Here is a 22,722-nt window from a genome sequence, read left to right on the forward strand (position 1 = left end):
GCTAACTGGGCCCAGGAAGATTTGCAGACAGTTTCCTACCCTCTGAGAGACTTAGAGGTGGGGAATGATATGTCAAAAACAAAACAAACAAAACCCCGAAGGCACAAACAATAGCTAAGGTTTAGTGAGTGCTTGCTGTGTGCCAAGCACTTAATTCGTTTAATCCTCACAACAGCCCTAGGACATCAGTACCATTATCCCATTTTATAGATGAGTAAATTGAGGCCCAGAAGTAAAGTAACTTGCCCCAGGTCACATAACCAGAAGGTGGCAAAATTGGGTTTTAAAAAGGCAGGCAGGTTTCTGAATCTTTAGTGCTGAGCAGCTAGGAAATGTTCATTCTACACACAGGCATTGTGCTAAGCACAGCTCATCTCTCCAAGGTCGGACGGCTGTTGGAGGCAGATGCATTTGGTCCCATTTTACAGACAGGAATCTGCCCCCGAGAGCGGTGAAGTCACGTGCCCGAGGCTCCCCTGGTGAAGAAATTGGAGACCTGGCAGTTTGACCTCAGTATCTGTTCCTCACCACTACCAAATGTAGCCTCTGATGTCTGTGTCTGGAGGCTAGGGAATGGCCCCAAGGACCTTAGTTAGCTGAGCGTGGGTATCCAAAGCCAGCCTGGTGGGGGAGGGGACGAGGGAAAGGGCTCATTGGTCATGCTGTCTGGAATCTGAGGGCTCTTAGGTAGAGAAGGGGTCTGCTTAGGGCGCAGGGCTTGGTGTGGGGAGGGGAGTTTCTCAGGTGAAGGTGTGGGCTGTGGCTGGGGAAGGGAAGTTGTTTTGGCGTGTGGGCCCTGCAGTGAAAACGCTTTCCCAATCCTGGGGAAGAAGGAAGAAGGCCTCATGCCAGCCAGGGGCCTCCTGAGGCCTGGGGAGGAGGAGAGAAAGACAGAAATAGAAACAGAGCAGGAGGGAGGGGAATGGATCTGGGCAGACAGGGTGGTAGGCAGCAAGGACAGAGGCACCAGAGAATCACAGGCCAGAATCACCCAGTGGCCTAGCCACACTTATCTATCTCAGTCATCACGACTCCTGGGTACTGAGGGCTTCCCACACACCAGGCACTGTGCTCACAAACCCTCCCTCATGCGTGAATAGAGAGTGTGCAGCTCAGCCCCTGGCACAGAGCACTCACAAAATGGACTTAAGACAGTAAGCACGATTACATCTATACTCTGCAACAGATGTGTGCGGTGTGTGCACCCTCTTATTTATTTTTGGATAGGTAAGAAGTGGGTTTACTTAGATACACGCTCCACAGACAGAGTGTGGGCCATCTCAGAAGGCAAGAGGCCTTGTGTACCCTCTTTTTTTAGATAAGGAAACTGAAGTTCAGAGAGGTAAGGACTTGCCCAAGATCATGCAGGCAGTAAACGGCAGAGCCATGATTGGAAAGTTTACTGCCTCCGAATCCTGCACACCTAACCATCTGACTATATTGTCTCTGATCCACCTGATAAAGCTTTCTTGAGCATGTACTATGTACCTGGCCCTGTGCAGGGGATACAACAGTGAACAAAATAGACAAAACGAGAAACCCCTGCCCCCATGGAGCGAGGAGACAGTAATCAAGCAAGTAAATAATGAGTGTCTGGTAGTGAATAAGTGTCACGTTGAGAATGAAAACCGGATGCTGGGATGGGATGACTGAGAGGCTTACTTTAGGATACAAGGTCAAGGAAGGTGATGTTGGAGCTGAAGAAATCCGTTGTGGGAAGAGCCAGGGAAGAGCATTCCTGGCAAAGAGAAGAGCATGTACAAAGCCCCTGAGGCAGGAGTGTGCTTGGTGTGTTGGAGGTATAGCGTGTCTGGACTGGAATAAGGGGGAGAGTGAGAGGAGAGCAAGTGGGAGAGGCAAGCAGGGAGCAGGTTCTGCAGAGCCTTGTGGGCTGTGGTCAAGAGTAAAGATTTTATTCTCAGAGCTGTGGGAAGCCAGTGGAGTGTTTGTTTTCAGCTGGGGCAGTATATGGCCTGATTTCCATGGAGAATCCAACTTTAAGCAGGGTGTGCCTGTCTTCAAAACAAAATCAGGAACTGCCACCTCAGAACTTGGCATCCACCCATCGGCACATTTGGGACCCACATGGTCCCTGGTTCAGCCCTTTGGATGACAGCCATCACCTTCCTTCCCCTGTAACTTCAGGTCTTTCATTTAACAGAGAAGTATTTATCAATGCCAATGACATGCTTGGTTTTGTTTTTTCCCAAAATTGAGAGCTTTAAACCCAAGAAGAGGTACATTAGTGAGAGAGGGCATGGTATCATTCGAGGGGAGTATTGGAACATCTGCTCTGTGCCCTGGCCCTGTGATGGGCACTGGTGACCCAGCAGTGACCAATTGGTCAACAGTGACCGACTGACCAAGACAGCTCCAGTTCCTGCCCTCTTGGAGCTCAGGCAGACAGATATGGCAATAGGGCTGCGGTGGGAGAAACATAAAACCTATCAGAGCCCAGGAGAGCTGCCTGATCCTGCCTGGAGGTTCAGGGAAGTGTGTAAGAGTCTTGGTAGCAAGTGACAGGAAGTCAGCTTAACTGGATTACGTGTAAAAAGTGTGCATTTGTTGGCTCGTGTAGCTAGGAAGGAGACAATCAAGGGTAAAGCTACCAGGAACTTGGCCTTAGAGACTGGAACCCAGGCTCAACTCCATCATGACACTCTTCCCATTCATTTCTCTTCTCCGCTTGTCTCAACTCAGATTTATCCCCTTCAACTGCATGTAGTAGGGAAAATGGCCATTTATTTACAGACACAGACTCAATCCTTCTAGCACCACAGCCCAGAGGTAAAATGGCAAAATCTCCAGTCCTAAATGAAAAAAAAAAATCCCAGGGAAGGGCTCTGATTGGCCTGACTGGGGACACATGCCACCTCTGCATTGATTGTGATATCCAAAGGAATGGAATGCTTTGACTGGCCAGGTTGGGGTCACATGTCCAGTTCGTTTGGCCTGGGGAAGGGGGAGGTGCTAAAAATATTAGGGTGAACCATATGAAATTTCCAGTTTTGTAGGTTGGAAATGGCAGAACATTGGAAATTTCATATGGTTGAACCTAAATAGTCACTGGGAAAGTAGGATGGGAAAACTTACTGGGCATATAAAAGCAATAGAAACCCCAGTGCTCCACTCAGAAGGATTTTGTTTTTGTTTTTGCGGTACGCGGGCCTCCTCTCACGGCTGTGGCCTCTCCCGTTGCGGAGCACAGGCTCCGGACGTGCAGGCCCAGCGGCCATGGCTCATGGGCCCAGCCGCTCCGCGGCATGTGGGATCCTCCCGGACTGGGGCACGAACCCGCGTCCCCTGCATCGGCAGGCGGACTCCCAACCACCGCGCCACCAGGGAAGCCCACTCAGAAGGATTTTTGGTGGAGGAAGTTATATTACTGAGACATAGGGAATGAGTGGAAATTAGATGAAGACGTGGTAGTGGTGGAAGAGTAGTGGGGACGTGTCCCAAGCAGAGGGAACAGCTTATGCAAAGGCTGTCATGAGGGAGGCAAGGGAAGACTGGTCACTTTACCCTGGAGATGGAGTGCTCTGACTGGGCACACCTGAGTCTTGTGTCCAACCAATGAGGGAATGGGAAAGGGGGGTCATGTCGCAAAGGAAAATTGAGAAGCTTTACCAGGTGAAATGGATGCTGGGCAGGCAAACCAAAGTATATCCAGTTCAAAATTTCTTTGTTAGGCCTTGGCATCTCCAAGCAGAGGTTTGCAACCTCGTTTCAATTACATCACTCATGCTGAAAAGGAGTATATGTCTGAACTCAGACGTGTCCTACATGATTCAAATTTTTATCATCAAATAATTGGTCTCTTTCTCTGGGTTCTTTGCTGGGCATACAGAGATGGATTTTTGAGGATACATTTGGCTGAAGAAACAAAACCCAATTAACATGACTCAAGATATTTGGTTATCTCATTTAATATGTCTGGAGTTGGGAGTTTGGAGCCGTTAATGCAACAGCTTATTGATATCACCAATGACCCATTCTCCTACTCTTTTGTTCCACCTTCCTTGGAAGAATAGTTTCATATTCTAGGCTTGCTGCCTCATTGGCCACCACAGCTCCAGGTCTCTCATCCTTATACCAATGAACTAAGCAGGAAGGAAGGGAACAAACCGAAGAGTTTTCTTTGTGTTAGGGAAGAAAAAAATCCGAAAATAATAAAAATGACAGCAATAAACGCATATAGGGGGCTTAACCTGTGCCAAGAATTGTTTTCAATTCTTTACATAAATTAACTCACTTAAGAAGCCCTTTAGTCTCGTGGCCACTCCAAACTGAAGAGGCAAGTGATCCACACTGGACCCTGTCCGATTTCGTGACCCACAGAATCTGTGAGCATTATAAGATAGTTGTTGTTTTACTCCACTGAGTTTGGGGTGTTTGTTATGACTTGGAGAATATTGTTTGTGTGAAAGCTGGAGCCATGGCTGCTGTCTTGAGACCGTGAGGTAGCCACAGTAAGAATCAGTCAACAGAAATGGAAAGAACCTGGTTCCCCAATGACATTGTTGAATGAATGAATGAATGAGTTTTGGAGCTGCCCTGCCAATGCACTTTTTACTGTGACATAATAAATTCATTTTTGTTCTACCCATTTGAGTTGGGTTTCTGACACATTATAGGATAAAGCATCCTGACTGATATAGATTTCCATCTGTCCTAGGTACATATGGAAAAGAGAGATATACAGTTCACGCAGACAGGGAGAGATATATAAACATGTGCATAAATACACACACACACTTACACACACATGGGCATGAATATGCTGTTATACATCTTCAGTTGGACTCAGGTTCGGGCAGATACTCACTTGGATGCGTATACATACACAGTCACAGAAGTCAGGCACACGCAAATATACGCAACCTGTCATGAATTTCGCCTGCACTACACAGACATCCACACTCAGTCACAGACCCACAGTCATACACACACACACACACACACACACTCAGAGATTCACTTATCGCAGAAGAGTCCAATTCCTTACTGTTTATTTCTGCATATTATATAAAAGTAGAAAAAGAAACATTTCTTTCAGGTCTTAGTCAGGGCTGCAGGGGTGAGAAGAAATAACTTAAGGCAGGGCTGGGGTTAGTGCATGAATAAGGTCTGGGCTCCCAGATGGGCTGGGGTAGGTCCCAGTGCTCAGACGCACAGGTCTCCTCTGGCAGCACAATTCAGGTCCCAGGTGAGGAGGTGGAAGAGGATGAATGTGACAGAGGCCTTGAGGCCATCTTGAAACTCCCGTGGGAGAGACCCCATTGCCCAGGCGTCAGCCTCCTCCTTACCCAGGGCCCAGGCAGCCACCCTCTTCCCGGGTCACTCACCTTCTTTGGGGCCTCCTGGAGCCGATGCAGCCGGTACTGGAAGTGGCTCCTGGGGCCTGGAGCCTGCTGTGGGCTGAGCCTGGACCTGAGAACAGAGGAAGGTGGTGTGTGAGACAGGGCTTGGGACAGAGGGGCGAGGTCCCATCTGCCCAGAACCCACAGATATGGCCCGGGTGCCCCGAGTGCTCACGCAGGCCTGGAGCTTGGAGTGGATGTGGTGCAGCGTGTGAAGGGTCTGGTCCAGGATGTGATCCAGGGATGAGTTAGCCACTGTCCCCAGGACCCTTCAGTGTCAGAGCCAGCTCTGCCTCCAAGGCGGTGGGGTGCTCCTACACCTGTGGAGAGGTGAGAGCGAACAGGTGAGGTGGAAAGGTGAGGAAGGATAGGCAAGAAGGCCCAGTTAAGTGGGGACAGGTGATGGGAGAGGTAAGAGAGAGACAGGAGAGGGGAGCACATGAGGAAGGCGGCAGATGAAGGGGATACAGGTGAGGCAGAATGATAAGGGAAAAGAAAAGTGAGGGAACAGGTGAAAAAGTGAAATGGGGACAAATGAAAAGTGACTCATGAAGGAGGTCACAGAGGTCTGAAGAACAGAGAGGGGAACAGGTGAGAAGAGAACAGTTTGGGGAGGTAGGTGAGCGCGGGACAGTTGGCTGCATAGGTGAGAAGCGTGGAGGAAGGAGGAGTGTTTGCTGGGAAAAGATCAGCGGAGGAAGATGACAAGGGACAGAGAGGTGAGAGCGTGGGGAGGGCAGGTGAGAGGGGAAGAGGGAATCAGTGTTGAGAGTAGATGGTGACAAGGTGGGCAGGGCAAGGGGCACAGGCTGGGGACAGAGCCGGGAGAGAAGAGAGAAGTGAGAAGGAACAAGGTAAGAGTGCAGGTGAGAGGGACAGGTGGGGGAGATAGGGAAGTAGGACAGGCAGAGAGATGATAAAAAGGAACCCAGGGGAGGGACAGGGTCAAGGGAGCAGTTGGGGAGGCACAGGGTCCCAGGACAGAGGAGGAGAGACCAGAGAGAGGGAAGCACAGGTGAGATAAAGGACATCAGGGGCCGCCTGCAAAGCCAGAGGAGCGGGGCCAGGTGAGGGCAGGTGGGCCTGACTCTCCCAACTCACCTGCAGCTGCTTCAGGTCCCGGGTCCTGGGGAAGAGGCGGGAGCTGCAGTTCCAGTCCTTCTCCAAGAGCGACACTTCTCAGAGAGCAAGGGCAGGTTCAACCCACAACGGGAGGGACAGAGGCTAGCAGCAAGGATGAAGGTCTAGCAGGAGGGCTTGAGTTTAATCCACAGCAGAGAGAATAGATGTTAGTCATAGACGAAAAGCTAGCAGGGGGATAGAGGTTAGGCCAACAGTAGCGGGCAGCAGCCTGGCTACGGTAGAAGGGGTAAAGGTTAGCCCACAACTGGGACTTACCAAGGCATCTTTGGCTTTTCTTCTTTTTCTTTTTGGCCGTACCCCGAGGCTTGTGGGATCTTAGTTCCCTGACCAGGGATCGAACCCGGGCCCGGCAGTGAGAGCGTGGAGCCCTAACCACTGGACTGCCAGGGAATTTCCATCCTTGGCTTTCTTGAAGGCCACCAGCTCGTCTGGCAGCAGAGATTTGAACACGCCAATGTCGAAGCCCTTCCTGGTTGTGGTGGGGACAGGACATGCTCTAGCCAAGCCCAGCCCCATGGTTGTCACCAGAACTAGCGTCAAGTCTGTAGCCATGGCCAAATCGCAAACTGCTTCCCCAGCTGCCTGGCTCTGCTTTTTAGCCAGGCTAAATGCACAACCCTGGCTGAGGGCTTTGACTTTCAAAGGCATGAGTGGATGGGGCCAGCTGCTAAGCCAGGTGAGTTGACAGGTATGGGTGGGACCAGGTGAGCTCAGAGCTATGCCCAGAAGGAAAGAGAAACTGAAATCCCAGGAGGGAGCCTGAGAAGTTCCTGAACCTAGTTTAGGAAACCCTGGGATGTTGGGGAGCCCCTGACTGAGGCTGAGGCAGGAAGAGAAATGGGAAGCTGTCACAGCAGGGCAGGGGCTGGGGCGGGGTGTGTGTGGGCGGGGCTGCTGGAGCAGCAGAGAGGGAGCTTCCTCCACCGGTTTAAGCGTGTTCCACGAGCTCATTCATATTAGGCTCCGAACATTCCCGTGAGTAGTTATTTTTATGATCATCCCCCATTTTACCAGTGAAGGAACTAGGGCACAGGAGGGTAAAGTGACTTAACCTGAGGTCCCACAGGTGTTTAATGGCAGAGCTGGGGTTTGAATGGAATCCCATGCAATTACTCCCTATTCTGTGTACAGCCAAAGCAGAAGATGGGAACCTCTGGGACTCACAGACGTCCAGCTTTCCTTTCTCTCCCTCTGGGTAGCATGAAAGGCTAGGAAGTTCCTCGTCTGCGGGGCAAGAGCACGTGCTGGGGACTGGAGGGGCTGCCTGGAAAGGAGGCAGTGAGTAGGGCTTCCAGAAGGCAGGCAGAGTCTGGTCGCTTTGCTGTCCATCATCCCCTGCGGCGATCACCACTGTGTAGCGAGAAGGGAACTGCTCTGATGTACAGGCACTTCACATTTTTCATTCCTTTATTTTTTTCTTGGCCCTTAGGTGCAGAAAGATACTAATCATGCTCTTCGGATCATAATATAGACCCACAATTGGCCCATGAAAGACCCTCTAAGGTTTTACCCCCGGCCTCATGCCCAATCCCTATCCCATCCCTCCCCTCCACAGACACCCACTTTAATGTGCTTGATACATAGCTGCGAAGACATATCTTTATACTTTGTGATTTTGTGTGTGTATATGTCTCCAATTTACATAAATGGGATTGGGCTATAAATCTTGTTCTGCTTCTTCCCCCTCTTTTTTTTTTTTTTTTTTTTTTTTTTTTGCGGTACGCGAGCCTCTCACCGTTGTGGCCTCTCCCGTCGCGGAGCACAGGCTCCGGACGTGCAGGCTCAGCGGCCATGGCTCACGGGCCCAGCCGCTCCGTGGCATGTGGGATCCTCCGGGACCGGGGCACGAACCCGTGTCCCCTGCATCGGCAGGTGGACTCTCAACCACTGCGCCACCAGGGAAGCCCTTCGCCCTCTTTTTTTTTTTTTTTTTTTTTTTTTAAACTTAACAGTATGTTTCTGAGGTCTCTGCATGTAGTGGTGTACATCAATCTCTCTGTTTCTTTGTTTTTTTTAAATAACTTTATTTATTTTATGTTTGGCTGCGTTGGGTCTTTGTTGCTGCGCGCCGGCTTTCTCTGGTTGTAGAGAACGGGGGCTACTCTCCACTGCGGTGCGCGGGCTTCTCACTGTGGTGGCTTCTCTTGTTGGGAAGCATGGGCTCTAGGCTCGCAGGCTTCAGTAGTTGCAGCACGCCGGCTTAGTAGTTGTGGCTCGCGGGCTCTAGAGCGCAGGCTCAGTAGTTGTGGCTCATGGGCTTAGTGGCTCCGCGGCATGTGCGATCTTCTCGGACCAGGGCTCGAACTCATGTCCCCTGCATTGGCAAGCGGACTCCCAACGACTGCACCACCAGGGAAGCCCGCAGACTCTCTGTTTCTAACTGCTGTGTTGTATTCCATGGTGTGCCAACAGCACTCCTTCACTTATTTATTCCTCCAGTGACGGACATTTAGGTTGCCTCCAGCTCCCTATCACCATAAGGCTCACACACATCCTCTCTGCGGGAGGATTTCTAGGCTGCTGTAGCCCCAAGCGGGTGCCCCCACCATATCGCTTCAGCTCATTTTCTCTCTCACTTGTACATCTGGTTCCCACACGCGCTGACAGCTTCCCACCTCATGTGCCCGTATCTTTCTGCTTCTCCATCTGAGGTTTTTCTCTTGTGGGCATGCAGAACAGACTGGAAGTGCCAGGATAAATTCCCCGTGGGCAATCTTCAACCAGCGAGGGTCAGGAGTTTGTGACTAAATACTTTTGCTTCCCTTTTCCTCAGTGAGTCAATTCTGAGTTATGTTCTACACGATTTCTCAACTCCTTAGAGGGTCCTGGGTACCAATGAGCTCTAGTTGTTCACAGTGGTCACCCTTTCGGGGCTGGGACTAGGGTGAGGAAACAAGGTGTCTAGGGTGCAAAATTTAAGGAGCCAGCCCCCCTCAGGTTCAGGTAAGCGCCCTAGGTGCCTCACTTGCCTCACTCTAGTCCACGCTCTGCACCATTTATTGGCTTTTCCCCTCTTTCTTTAAAAAAAATTAAAAAAAAATTGTGGGCTGTGCCTTGCAGCTTGTGGTATCTCGGGCCCCCGACCAGGGATTGAACCCGGGGCCATGGCAGTGACAGCACCAAATCCCAACCACTAGGCCACCAGGGAACTCCCAGCTTTTTTCTCTTTCAGTCCCAATTTTCCCACTCACTTGTATTTCCTGGGGATACCTCCCAGATAAACTACCTATACCCTTTGCTCAGAGCATGCTTTGGGGGAGATCCCAAACTAAATCCTGATCCCTATTCAGGAGTAAGATTTCTGAGGCAGGGGGCACACCTGTGCTTATATTGTCTAGTTAAACACCATCCCGTAGAACTTTCTGCAATGATGGAAGGGTTCTATATCTGTAATGTCCAATGCAGGAGTTACTAGCCACATGTGGCTGTTGAGTACTTAAAATGTGGCTAGTGTGTTGGAGGAACTGCATTTTCAATTTCATTTTTTCCCTTAATTTAAATCTAATTGCTATATGTGGCTGGTGGCTTCCATAATGGGCAGTGCAGTTCTAAATACTCATCTTGTTCTCCCAAATTGTTGCACCTGCTTCACTCCCTTTGGAGGTGCTCGAGAGATCCTGTATCCCTGCAATAGGGTGGCCTCCTCAACACCCTAGCTCTGACTTAGATGATGAGGTCCTAGACTTTGACTATGAGCCTGATGCACATAGATGAGACTTTTGAGGTTGAGGATAGAGGTGAGTGAATTTTGCATGTGGAAGGAATGTAAATATTTCATGGCCAGAAAGCAGACTGTAGTAGTTTCAAAACATGTCTTCAAAAACTTTGACCCTTTCCTTACGGAGAAGTGGGTCTGTCCCCTTCACTTCAATCTGGTTGACCTTTTGTTGGGCTGCAAGCCCTGTACTTGCCCAGCCTCAAGGTCAAAGAAAGAGCCCAGAGTCAGTGACAGAGACATCAGTGGTTTAATGGGTGGGGGGATCTTACATTTCTGAAGCAAGGTGTTGGAGTGACACCCCACCGGGTGTGGCAGACAGTGGGCAGGACATGGTGGTAGCAGTATTTGCTACTGGGGTTTGGGAGGGAGGTTACCAGTTAGAGGGGGGAACTGATGTCAGGTTGGTTCACCGGTACCAGGGAAAACAGCAGAGGAGCCACGGCCCCTCACGACCCCTCGGATAAGCTGTCTTGGTGGAGACATTCTGATCTAAAGATTAGAACAATCAGTAGCTGGGGCTGGAGGCAAGTCTGTAGGTGTTTACTGATTAAGCTCTATGATTTAGAGGAAGGGTCAGTCATGTGAGTAGGGTGTAGGTGAAGCAGGGACTGGTCAAGCAGGGGATGTACAGAGAGCAAGAGAACAGCCATCTTGGGTGGCCTTATCATACAACCTAGTGGCTCACTTGTAACTCTGGGTCTAAGTCAGAAAAGACTTAGGTAGCTTCTGTGTGGTTCTCTCTCTCTCTCTCTCTCTCTCTTTTTTTTTTGCCATGCCGCAGGGCATGTGGGATCTTAATTCCCCAACCAGGGATCAAACCCATGCCCCCTGCAGTGGAAACGCAGAGTCTTAACCACTGGACCGCCAGGGAAGTCCCTGCATGTTTCTCTTGAGAATCTCTCTCTGGGGAAGGCCAGCTGCCATGTGAAAAGGATGAATAACCCGAGACCACCATGCTCCCACCCTCACTCAGCATCAACTACCAGCCATGTGAATGAGACATCTTGGACACCCAGCCCAGCTCTCAGAACCCCCAGACCATGGTTGGGACTCTATCATCTCTAATCCCCACCCCACCAAGGACTCTACCCAGCCACTTTTACTCTACTGCTCCCAGGCCTCTGTGGCCCAGAGAACAAAATAATTATATAGGCACACATACATTCATACATATACAATCTCCCCTTTTATATACAAATGGATATATATATATATATATATATATACACACACACATATATATACATACATTCATACATACATACATACATATCTGGTTACAATTACTATGAAACAAATTATCCAAAACTCCAAAAAATGTGATTCAGCCACTGTACAAGGTGACCAGCACTGGGAATGTATAAACAGAGCTCTGATTATTGCTCTGGCAGTAACATTTTAAGAAAGGAATTAGAGCCTCATATTATAATCCTCCAAATATCCAGGATACAAAAGAAAGTAGTTCATTATATTTGATATCTCAAGAATCAGGAAAATCTTAAACAGAATGGGAAAAGCCAATAAGTAGATACCAACACCAAGATGATGCAGATATTAGAATTATTTGACAAGAATTTTAAAGTAACTTGTAAAAATGCTTCAAGGAGAAATCATGAACACTCTTGAAACAAATTAAAAAATAGAAAGTCTCAGCAAAGAAATAGAAGACATAAAGAACTGAATGGAGGAATTTCCCTGGTGGTGCAGTGGTTAAGAATCTGCCTGCCAATGCAGGGGACACGGGTTCGAGCCCTGGTCCGGGAAGATCCCACATGCCGCGGAGCAACTAAGCCTGTGCACCACAACTACTGAGCCTGCGCTCTAGAGCCTGTGAGCCACAACCACTGAGCCTGTGTGCCACAACTACTGAAGCCCGTGTGCCTAGAGCCCGTGTTCCACAACAAGAGAAGCCATTGCAACGAGAAGCCCACACACTGCAATGAAGAGTAGCTCCCACTCGCCGAAACTAGAGAAAGCCCTTGCGCAGCAACGACGACCCAACGCAGCCAAAAATAAATAAATAAAATAAAAAAATAAATTTAAAAAAGTAAATGGATGGAAAAAGATATAACCATCAATAGAAAGCTGGAGTGCCAATAGAAATACTAGATAAAGTAGGCATTAGGAAATTATCAGAGACAGAGAAGGACATTACATAATGATAATAGGGTCAATGTACCAAGGAGACAAAACAATCTTAAAAGTGTATACACCGGGGCTTCCCTGGTGGCGCAGTGGTTGAGAGTCTGCCTGCCGATGCAGGGGACACAGGTTCGTGCCCCATTCCGGGAAGATCCCACATGCCACGGAACGGCTGAGCCCATGAGCCATGGCCGCTGAGCCTGCGCGTCCAGAGCCTGTGCTCCGCAATGGGAGAGGCCACAACAGTGAGAGGCCTGCGTACCGCAAAAAAAAAAAAAAAAAAAAGTGTATACACCAAATAACAGAGCTTCAAAGTACAGAGCTTAAGCAAAACTCAACAGAATAGAAAGGGGAAATAGAAAAATGCACAGTTACAGTTGGGTACTTCAATGTCTCTCTCTCAGAATGACTAGACACAAAAATCAGCAAGGATATCGTAGACTGAACAGTACCATCCACCAACAGGATCTAATTGACATTCGTAGGACATTCCACCCAACAACTGTAGAATATATATTCTTTTAAAGGGCACATGGAACATTAAACAAGATAGACCATCTCCCAGGTTATAAAACCAACCTCAACAAATTTAAAAGAATTAAAATCATGTAGAATATATTCTCTGGGTACAATGGAATCAAACTGGAAATCAATACAGAAAGCAGGACATTTTTCAAACACTTGGAAATGAAACAATGCGCTCCTGAACAATCCATGGGTCAAAGAAGAAATCTCAAGGCAAATAAAAAATACACTGAACTGAATGAAAATGAAAATACACCATATAAAAATATGTGAGATACAGCTAATGCAGTGCGTAGAGTGAAATTTGTAAGCCTTAAATGCTTATATTTGAAAAATATTTTCTCAAATCAACAATCTAAGCATCCTCAAGAAGTTAGAAAAAGAAGAGAAAAATAAACCCAAGCAAACAGAAGGAAATAAATAAGAAAGATAAGAACAGAAGTTAATAAAATAACCAGAAAAACAGTAAGGACAATCAATAAAACAAGAAGCTGTTTCTTTGAAAATATTGTAAAACTGATAAACTTTTAGCAAGACTGAAGAATAAAAAGAGAAGACACAAATGACCACTATCGTGAATGAAAGGAGGTATCACTATTGACCTCATAGACATTAAAATAGAAAATAAGGGAATACTACAAGCAATTCTATGCATATACTATGCATATACATTCAACAAACTTAGACAAAACTACCAAAACTACCAAAAACTTATACATTCAACAACTTAGACAAAACTACCAAAAACATATACATTCAACAACTTAGACAAAACTACCAAAACTACCACAAACTACCAAAGCTCACGTAAGATGAAATAGGCAATATAAATAATCTTATTAACTATTGAAGAAATTTAATCTGTAATTAAAAGGCTTCCAAGAAAGAAATCACCCAGGTCCAGATGGTTTAAACTGTAGAATTCTACCAAATATTAATGTAAGGAAGAATTAACACGAATTCTTCACAAACTCTGTCCGGAAAATTAAAGAGGATACAACACTTTCCAATTCATTTTATGAGGCCAAGCATTGCATTTCATTCCAAAGCCAGATAAAGACATAACAAAAATAGAGAAAAAAAGAAAGAAAAGGGAACTGAAGATCAGTATTCCTCATAAACATAGACCAAAAAAATACACCCTAAAACTTTAGCAAATTTTATCCAGCAATAAAAATACATGTAAAAAGTCAGTACATACCCAGAAGAATTGAAAACAGGAACTCAAAAAGTACTTGTATGCCTATTTCATAGCAGCATTATTTCAAAATAGTCGAAGTGGAAAACAAGCCAAGTGTCCATGAACAGATGAATGGATAAACAAAATGTGGTATATACATATAATGGAATGTTATTCAGCCATAAAAAGGAATGAAATTCTGATTGCATGCAACAATACGGATTGAACCTTGAAAACATTATGCTAAATGAAATAAGGACAGACATAAAAGGACAAATATTCTGTGGTTCTACTTATAGGAAATATCTAGGATAGGCAAGTTCATAGATACAGAAAATAGTTTAGCAGTTACCCAGGTCTGGGAGCAATGGGAGACAGAGGAGTTATTACTTAATGTGTACAGAGTTTCTGTTTGGGTGTGTTGAAAAAGTTTTGGAAACAGATGTGGTGATGGTTTCACTAATGCCACTGAATGGTACCCTTAAAATTGTTTAAATGGCAGATTCCCTGGCGGTCCCGTGGTTAGGACTCCACGCTTCCACTGCAGGTGGCCTGGGTTCTATCACTGGTTGCAAAAGTAGGATCCCACAAGCCATGTGGCACAGCCAATACAAACAAACAAACAACAACAACAACAAAAACCCACAGAAAGCTAAAAACAAAAAAATACCAAAGATAAAAAAGTGGCTAGGGCTTCTCTGGTGGCCCAGTGGTTGAGAGTCTGACTTGCCGATGCAGGAACACGGGTTTGAGCCCTGGTCTGGGAAGATCCCACATGCCGCGGAGCAACTAGACCCGTGAGTCACAACTACTGAGCCTGCGCGTCTGGAGCCTGTGCTTCCACAAGAAGAGAGGCCACGATAGTGAGAGGCCTGCGCACCGCGATGAAGAGTGGCCCCCGCTTGCCGTAACTGGAGAAAGCCCTTGCACAGAAAACGAAGACCCAACACAGCCAAAAAATAAATTAATAAATAATTAAAAATGAATTATCTAAAAAAAAAAAAAGGCTAAAGTGGCAAATTTTACTATATGTTATATTTTTTACTATAATTAAGGGGGAAAAAGGGTAACCTTACGGGAAGAATGGAAGTCCAAAGTGAATAAAAGATGTTTTATATTTTTTAAAAAACATCATACACAATGACCAAGCAGAGATTTATTCCATGAATGCAGGTTCAATATTGAAAATCTATCAATGGAATCCACCATATTAACAGACTAAAGAAAAAAAATCATACTATCGTAAAAGCTTTTACACAGCAAAGGAAACCATTGACAAAATGAAAAGACAACCTACTGAATGGTAGAAAATATTTGCAAATGATATGACCTATAAGGGATTGATATGCAGCATACATAAATAGCTCATACACTCAGCATAAAAAAAAAAAAAACCAAACAATCCAACTAAAAAATTGGCAGAAGAACTGAATAGACATTTTTCCAAAGAGGAATTGCAGATAACCAACAGGTACATGAAAAGGTGCTCAACATCCCTAATCATCAGGGAAATGCAAATCAAAACCATAATGAGATGTCACCTCACACCTGTCAGAATGGCTATCAACGAAAAGACCACAAATAACTAACGTTGGCAAGGATGTGGAGAAAAGGGAATCCTTCTACACTGTTGGTGGGAATGTAGTTTGGTGCAGCCACTGTGAAAAACAGTAGGGAGGTTTCTCAAGAGACTAAAAATAGAATTATCATATGACCTGGCAACTCCACTCCTGGGTATATATCCAAAAAACCCAAAAACACTAATTTGAAAAGATACATGCACCCCAATGTTCACAGCAGCCTTATTTATAATTGCCAAGATATGGAAGCAAACCAAGTTTCCATCAACAGATGAATGGATGATGAAGATGTGATTGATACACACACACACACACACACACACACACACACACACAATGGGATACTACTCAGTCATAGAAAATAATGAAAATTTGCCATTTGAAGCAGCATGGTTGGACTTGGAGGGCATTATGCTAAGTGAAATAAGTCAGAGAAAGAAAAATACTGATGATATCACTTATATATGGAATCTAAAAAATACAACAAACTAGTGAATATAACAAAAAAGAAGCAGACTCACAGATATAGAGAACAAACTAGTGGTTACCAGTGGTGGGGCAAGGGGCAATACTGGGGAGGGGGAGGGGGAGTGGGAGGTACAAACTATTGGGTGTAAGACAGGCTCAAGGACGTATGGTACAACACAGGGAATATAGCCAATATTTTGTAATAACTGTAAACAGAAAGTAACCTTTAAAGTTGTATAAAAATTTAAAACATTAAAGAAAATCACGTGATCATATCAGTCAATGCAGAAAAGGCATTCGACAAAGTCTAAGGTCCATTCCTGATTAACAACTCTCAGCAACCAAGGAATAGAAGGAAATTTTTTGACTTGATAAAGAGAATCAGTGAAAAACATTCAGGTAATCTCATAATGGTGAAATACTGAATGCTTTTCACACTAAAATCAGGAACGAGGTAAGGATGCCGACTCTCACCATTCTTGTTGTTTCTATTGTGGTAAAGTACACATAATATAAAATTTACCATCTTAACCATTTTTAAGTGCACAGTTCAGTAGCATTAAGTACATTCACATTGTTGTGCTATCATCACTGCCATCCACCCACAGAACTCTTTTCACCTTGCAAAACTGAAACTCTGTACTAAACTAATAAACAATAACTCCCCATTCTCCTTTACTCCTTGCCCCTGGCAACCACATTCTACTTTCTCTCTCTATGGATTTGACTACTCTGGGGCACCTCATATAAGTGGAATCATACAGTATTTGTCCTTCTGTGACTGTCTTATTTCACTAGCATAATGTCCTCAAGGTTTATCCATGTTGATATGTGTCAGAATTTCCTTCAGTTTTAAGGCTGAGTAATACATACAATCCATCATATGTATATATCACATTTTGTTTATCCAGTCATCTGGCAATGGACACTTGGGTTGCTTCCATCTTTTGGCTATTGTATATAAGGCTATTATGAACATGGGTGTACAAATACCTGTTTGAGTTCCTGCTTTCAATTCTTTTGGGTATACACCCAGAAGTGGAATTGTTGGATGGTATGGCATTTACAATTTTTTTTAGGAACTGCCATACTACTTGCCAGAGTGGTGGCACCATTTTACATTCCCACCAACAGTGCATAAGGGTTCCAATTTCTCCACATCCTTACCATCAGTTGTTATTATTATCTTTTTAGTAACAGCCATCCTAATGAGTGAGAAGTCTCACCACTCTTATTTAACACAGTGCTGGAGATCCTAGGCAGTACAATATGGAGAAAGAAAGAAAGAAAGAAAGGAAGGAAGGAAGGAAGGAAGAAAGAAAGGAAGGAAGAAAGGAAGGAAGGAAGAAAGGAAGAAAAGAAGGAAGGGAGGGAGGGAGGAAGGAAGGAAGAAGGAAGAAAGAAAGAGAGAAAGAAAGAGAGAGAAAAAGAAAGAAAGAAACAAAGAAAGAAAGGGAGAGAGAAAGAAAGGAAGAAAGGAAGGAAGGAAGGAAGGAAGAAAAGAGAAAGAAATAAAGGAAGATTGGAAGGGAAGAAATAAAACTCTGTTTGTAGATGACATGAATGTGTATGTATAGAGACACCAGGAAAATACAAAAACTCCTAGAACTAATAAGTGAGTTTAGCAAGAATAAGGTACAAGGTAAACACACAAAATGAATTATGTTTCTTTATACCAGCAGTAAACAATTGAAAATCAAAATTAAAAATAGGATACCTCTTACAATTGCTAAAAAAACCCCACTGAGATATAAGTAAACAAAATATGGATAGAATCTTAAAAGTTACAAAATTCTGATGAAATGTTACTGAGTCCAAGCTCACATGGCTTGCTGCACAGCAGGCCAATAAATCGGGAGATGAGTTGGGGCAAGGAATAGGGGCTTTATTCGGAAAGCCAGCAGACTGAGACCGTGGTGGACTCATGTCCCAAAGAACCATCTTACCTGAGTTAGAATTCAGGCTCCTTTCATGCTAAAAAGGGAGGGGGTGTGGTTCGTCGTTGCAAGCTTCTTGGTGGGGAAATCCTTTGTTCTCGCAGCTATTCACTGTAAGGTTGGTTGCAATGTTCCTATAAACCTCCAACAAGACAAATGTTATTCTCTATCCTGAAACTTTTTATCTCTATATGAATGGAAAAGTGTTATATATTTAAAGGTCAGATGGGCTATCATGTATATTTCAGGCTATAGGCAACATTCTTTTACAAAAGTGCAGAGCCAGAATTACTAAGCAGAGGCAACAGAGCACAAAGGGTTAGAGCTAAAGGAATAGGTCGGATATGGAATCAGGTTTGTTCTTCTCTTTTTACAGAAAGGCATCAAAGGAGAAATAAATAAAGGTAGAGACATACAGTGAACAGGAATGCTCAATGTAGTAAAGATGTCAGTTCTTCCCAAACTGATTTGTAATTCAATGCAACTCCTATCAAAATGCCAACCAGATTTTTTTTAGTATATATACACAAGCTTATCTTAAAATTTATATTTACATGGATTATTATATTTAAATTTATATGGGAAAGAAAAAGAACCAGAACAGTGAAAACAATATTAAAAAAGAAAAAAAAATGTTAGAGGAATCACACTACCTGATCTCAAGACTTATTAGATAGTGACAGTAATCAAGACAGTGTGGTACTGGGGGAAGCATAGACACATTCATCAATGGACCAGAGTAGGGAACCTAAAAATGGGGCCACATAAGTGTGCCCAAATGAATTTTGACAAAAATTGAAAAACAATTCAAAACGAAAGGATAGTCTTTTTTTTTTTTTTTTTTTTTTAGCAGTACACGGGCCTCCCAATGCTGTGGCCTCTCCCGTTGCGGAGCACAGGCTCCGGACGCGCAGGCTCAGCGGCCATGGCTCACGGGCCCAGCTGCTCCGCGGCATGTGGGATCCTCCCGGACCGGGGCACGGACCCGTGTCCCCTGCATCGGCAGGCGGACTCTCAACCACTGCGCCACCAGGGAAGCCCAAGGATAGTCTTTTTAACAAATGGTGCTGGAACAACTGGACATTCGTAGGCAAAAATATGAACCTTGACCTAAACTTCACACCTTATACACAAATTAACTCAAAACAGGTCATAGATCTTCATGTAAAATGTAAAACTGTAAACTTTTAGAAGAGAACATAGGAGAGCATTTTCATGACCTGGGATTAGGCAGAGTTCTTAGACTTGACACCAAAAGCACGATCCTTTAGAAAAACAAAAAGGATCAATTGGACGTCATCAAAATTAAAAACTTTTACTCTGTGAAAGGCTCATTTAAAAGGATGAGAAAATAAGTAGCTGACTGGAAGAAAATATTTGCAAACCACATATCTGACAAGGACTAGTATCTAGAATATATTTTAAAAACCTCAGAAGTCATCAGTTTTAAAAAGTCAAAAAATCCAATTAGAAAATGGGCGGAAAACATTGACATTTCACCAAACGGTATATTCAGGTGGCAAATGAACACAAGAAAAGATGTCAGCATCACTTGCTGTTAGGAAAATGCAAATTGAAATTATGCAAATTGAAATCATGATTGAATGATGAATCATCATTCACTACACACCTACTAGCCTGGCTAATAATAATAATAATAATACTGATAGGACCAAATGCTGGTGAGCGTTAGAAGAAACTGGAACTCTCATACATTGCTAATGGGAATGTAAAATGGCACAGCCATTCTAGAAAACAGTTGGAGATTTCTTAAAAAGTAAAGCATACACTTACACTGCATGACTCAGTAGTCACGCTCCTGGGCATTTATCCTAGAGAAATAAAAATTCGTGTTCACACAAAAATCAGATATGAATATTCATAGCAGCTCCAATAGCCCATTAAACTATTTAATACTAGCTAAACTGGTTAATATTATTAGTTTGTAGTAGCCCCAAACTGGAAACAATCTGTATGTCCTTCAACGGCTGAGTGGTTAATATACCTTTGTTGTCACATCCATGCAATGGAAGAGTACTCAGCGACAAAAAGGAAGGAACTAGTGATACACAAATTGGATGAATTTTAAGGGCACTGTGCTGAAAGAAAAAAAGCCAGTCTCAAAAGGTTACATGCTATAGGACTCCATTTATATAATATTCTTGAAATGACAAATTATAGAGATAGAGAACAGACTAGTAGTTGTCAAGGGTAACAGAAGAGGAGGGAAGGTATGACTGTATAAACGGGTGGCGCTTGGGCATTCCTCTGTGGCGAGAAGATAATTCTGTATTTTGATTGTGGTACCTATACACGTGATAAAATGTCACCGAATTATACACAAAAGTCCAAAAACAAACAAATAAACAAAAGAGTGCCTTGGAAAGCTGGGCAAGTCCCAGTCCCAGTAAGGTCTGTGGTCTAGTTAATTGCATTGTGACAATGTCAATTTCCTAATTTTGAGACAGTGCTATAGTTATGTAATAATGGATACAGGGAGCTTCTCTGTAGTATTTTTGCAACTTCTTGTAAGTCTACGGTATTGTAAAATTTTAGAAATTTTTATTTTTTTATGTACTGTGCAGTAAATGTACTAAAAGAAAAAAATGATTCCATGCGCATTTTCCCCTTCAGCTTATACTCCTTTTCCCCTTTCTTTCTTACCTCCCTTTCTGCCCCTCTCTGCCCTACTCCAATCGCCTTAGATAACCATTGTTAACTCATAGCTTTTCCTATACACTTACATCAAATGCAGATTCATGCACACATTCTCGTTTTGGTTTTACGAAAGTGGCATCAGTCATATGTTTTTCTGCAATTTGCTTTTCTCATTTTGCAGTGCTCCTGGAACTGGCCAGCGTTTTCCTGGGTGGTCGGGGTAGGTCTGGGGGAAGGAGTAAAGGGGAGGCACGAGTTCCCAGGTGGGGGTGGGAGGGGCTGAGTCAGGGGACTCTGATTGGGGTCTCAGCCCCCCTCCCACTGCGCATCACTCCCGCGGTGCCTGCCAGGCCACCTTGAAATCTCTGGTGCGTCTCTCAGGAGCCCCACAGCAGGTGTGGAGGGGACCCAAGGGGCAAACACGGGGGGCGCGTTTTCAAGGGCAGAGGCTGGGAGACGGCAGAAAGGGGCACTTCGGTTCCGCTGGGGGTAGAGGAGGTGGACTGGCTCCACCGGCTTGCCCTGCAGAACGTTGGATGCCACCCCGAGGTTGCAACTCCAGGGAACCTCCATCTCCTACACAACCTTTTCTGCACGCTCCTCCCTACCTCTTGCCTATCCCTCCTGCGCAGGTCTGAATAGTTCCCCGGCCCCTACATTCCTCCCCAGCCCTGAGGTCCACAGCCCTGCCCAACCCTGCCCAGGGTGCCCAGAATCCCTGAGAGCCTTTGGGGCGCCCTGGGTGGGAAACAGGAAGCCCTTGCTAGCAAAAAGGATACAGAAGAGGAGACAAGTGGGGAATAAGCGAAGGGGGAATGATGAAAAACACAGAGGCAGAGGGTTAAAGGTGAAGGGGGAGGTCTGTGAGGAGTGTCTGAGAGGGGACAGGTGGGCAAGGCAGGCGAGGGAAGCCGCAACTGGATTAGAACAGTTGAGAAGGTTGAGTGAAGGGGGCAGGGAGTTGGGACAGTGAGAGAGTTGAAGGGAAGTTAGGAGAGGGAGAAAGGTGAGGGGAGACAGGTTATAGAGGCTGGGGTGGAGAGCCGGATGAAAAGGCCAGGTGAGGCGGCCAGGTGAGGCAGGAGAGTTAAAACGCCCATTGGACTCTCCTCCTCTCTGACTTTCTTCTTGCCTGTGCCCGCCACCTGTGCCACTCAAATGCGTCTCCTCACCTCTCTCTCTTCAGCCTGACTTTGTGGGTCTCCTTCTCACCGATCACCTGTCCCCCTTCACCTGACCCCACTGTCCTGCTCAGCTTTGCCCCTCACATGTACCCATCTTTAAGCTCCCCCAGCTCCTCGCTTGCTACAGCAGGTCCCAGCTTTCAGGTCCTCTGGAGGGGCAGGAGCCATGCCCACCGAGTCCCTAAGGATTCTCTCATCATATCTTAATGAGCCCCCAGTGTGTGCCCTAGGTGATCAAATGTTTACTGCCTTGGTCCCTCAGAGAGGAGTGGGTCTGAGGACGGCGGCAGGGCGGGAGGGGGTCTCAGCCCAGAGCACGAGGGATGGGGGAATAGACCTCAATAGTAAGAGCTACCACTGTTATCTCCCAACGAAGGAGAGTGTGAGTCCACAGACGACCTGAGGGAGCAGTGCCAGGAGTGAGAGCACCAGAGGCGAGCCTTTAGCAGGACAAGTGGGAAATCGTAAACCACAGTGGTGACATTTGAATGCTTACCCTATACTAGGCAGTGTTCTAAATATGTCACTTGTGTTGTCCCCCTTAATCCTCAGAATAGTCTTAGGACCTAACTCAGACATATTATTTCTATTTCCCATTTTCCACATGAGGGAACTGAGGCCCAGAGAAGTAACGTAATCTGCCCTAGGCTACACAGTTTATAGGTGGTGGAGTCAGATTCAATCCCAGGTCTGCCTGACTTGAGAGCTTCTTCTTTTTTTTTTTTTTGTGGTACGCGGGCCTCTCACTGCTGTGGCCTCTCCCGTTGTGGAGCACAGGCTCCGGACGCGCAGGCTCAGCGGCCACGGCTCACGGGCACAGCCGCTCC

The 22,722-nt window shown here is 45.5% G+C and overlaps 1 pseudogene; it reads right to left on the reverse strand.

The window, feature by feature from the left end:
* Window positions 1-5,163: 5,163 nt before the first annotated feature.
* On the reverse strand, window positions 5,164-21,284 carry LOC116744110 (annotated as a pseudogene).
* Between the last annotated feature and the right edge of the window lie 1,438 nt (window positions 21,285-22,722).

This window comes from Phocoena sinus, chromosome 19, assembly GCF_008692025.1.
Source record: "Phocoena sinus isolate mPhoSin1 chromosome 19, mPhoSin1.pri, whole genome shotgun sequence".
NCBI lineage: Eukaryota > Metazoa > Chordata > Mammalia > Artiodactyla > Phocoenidae > Phocoena > Phocoena sinus.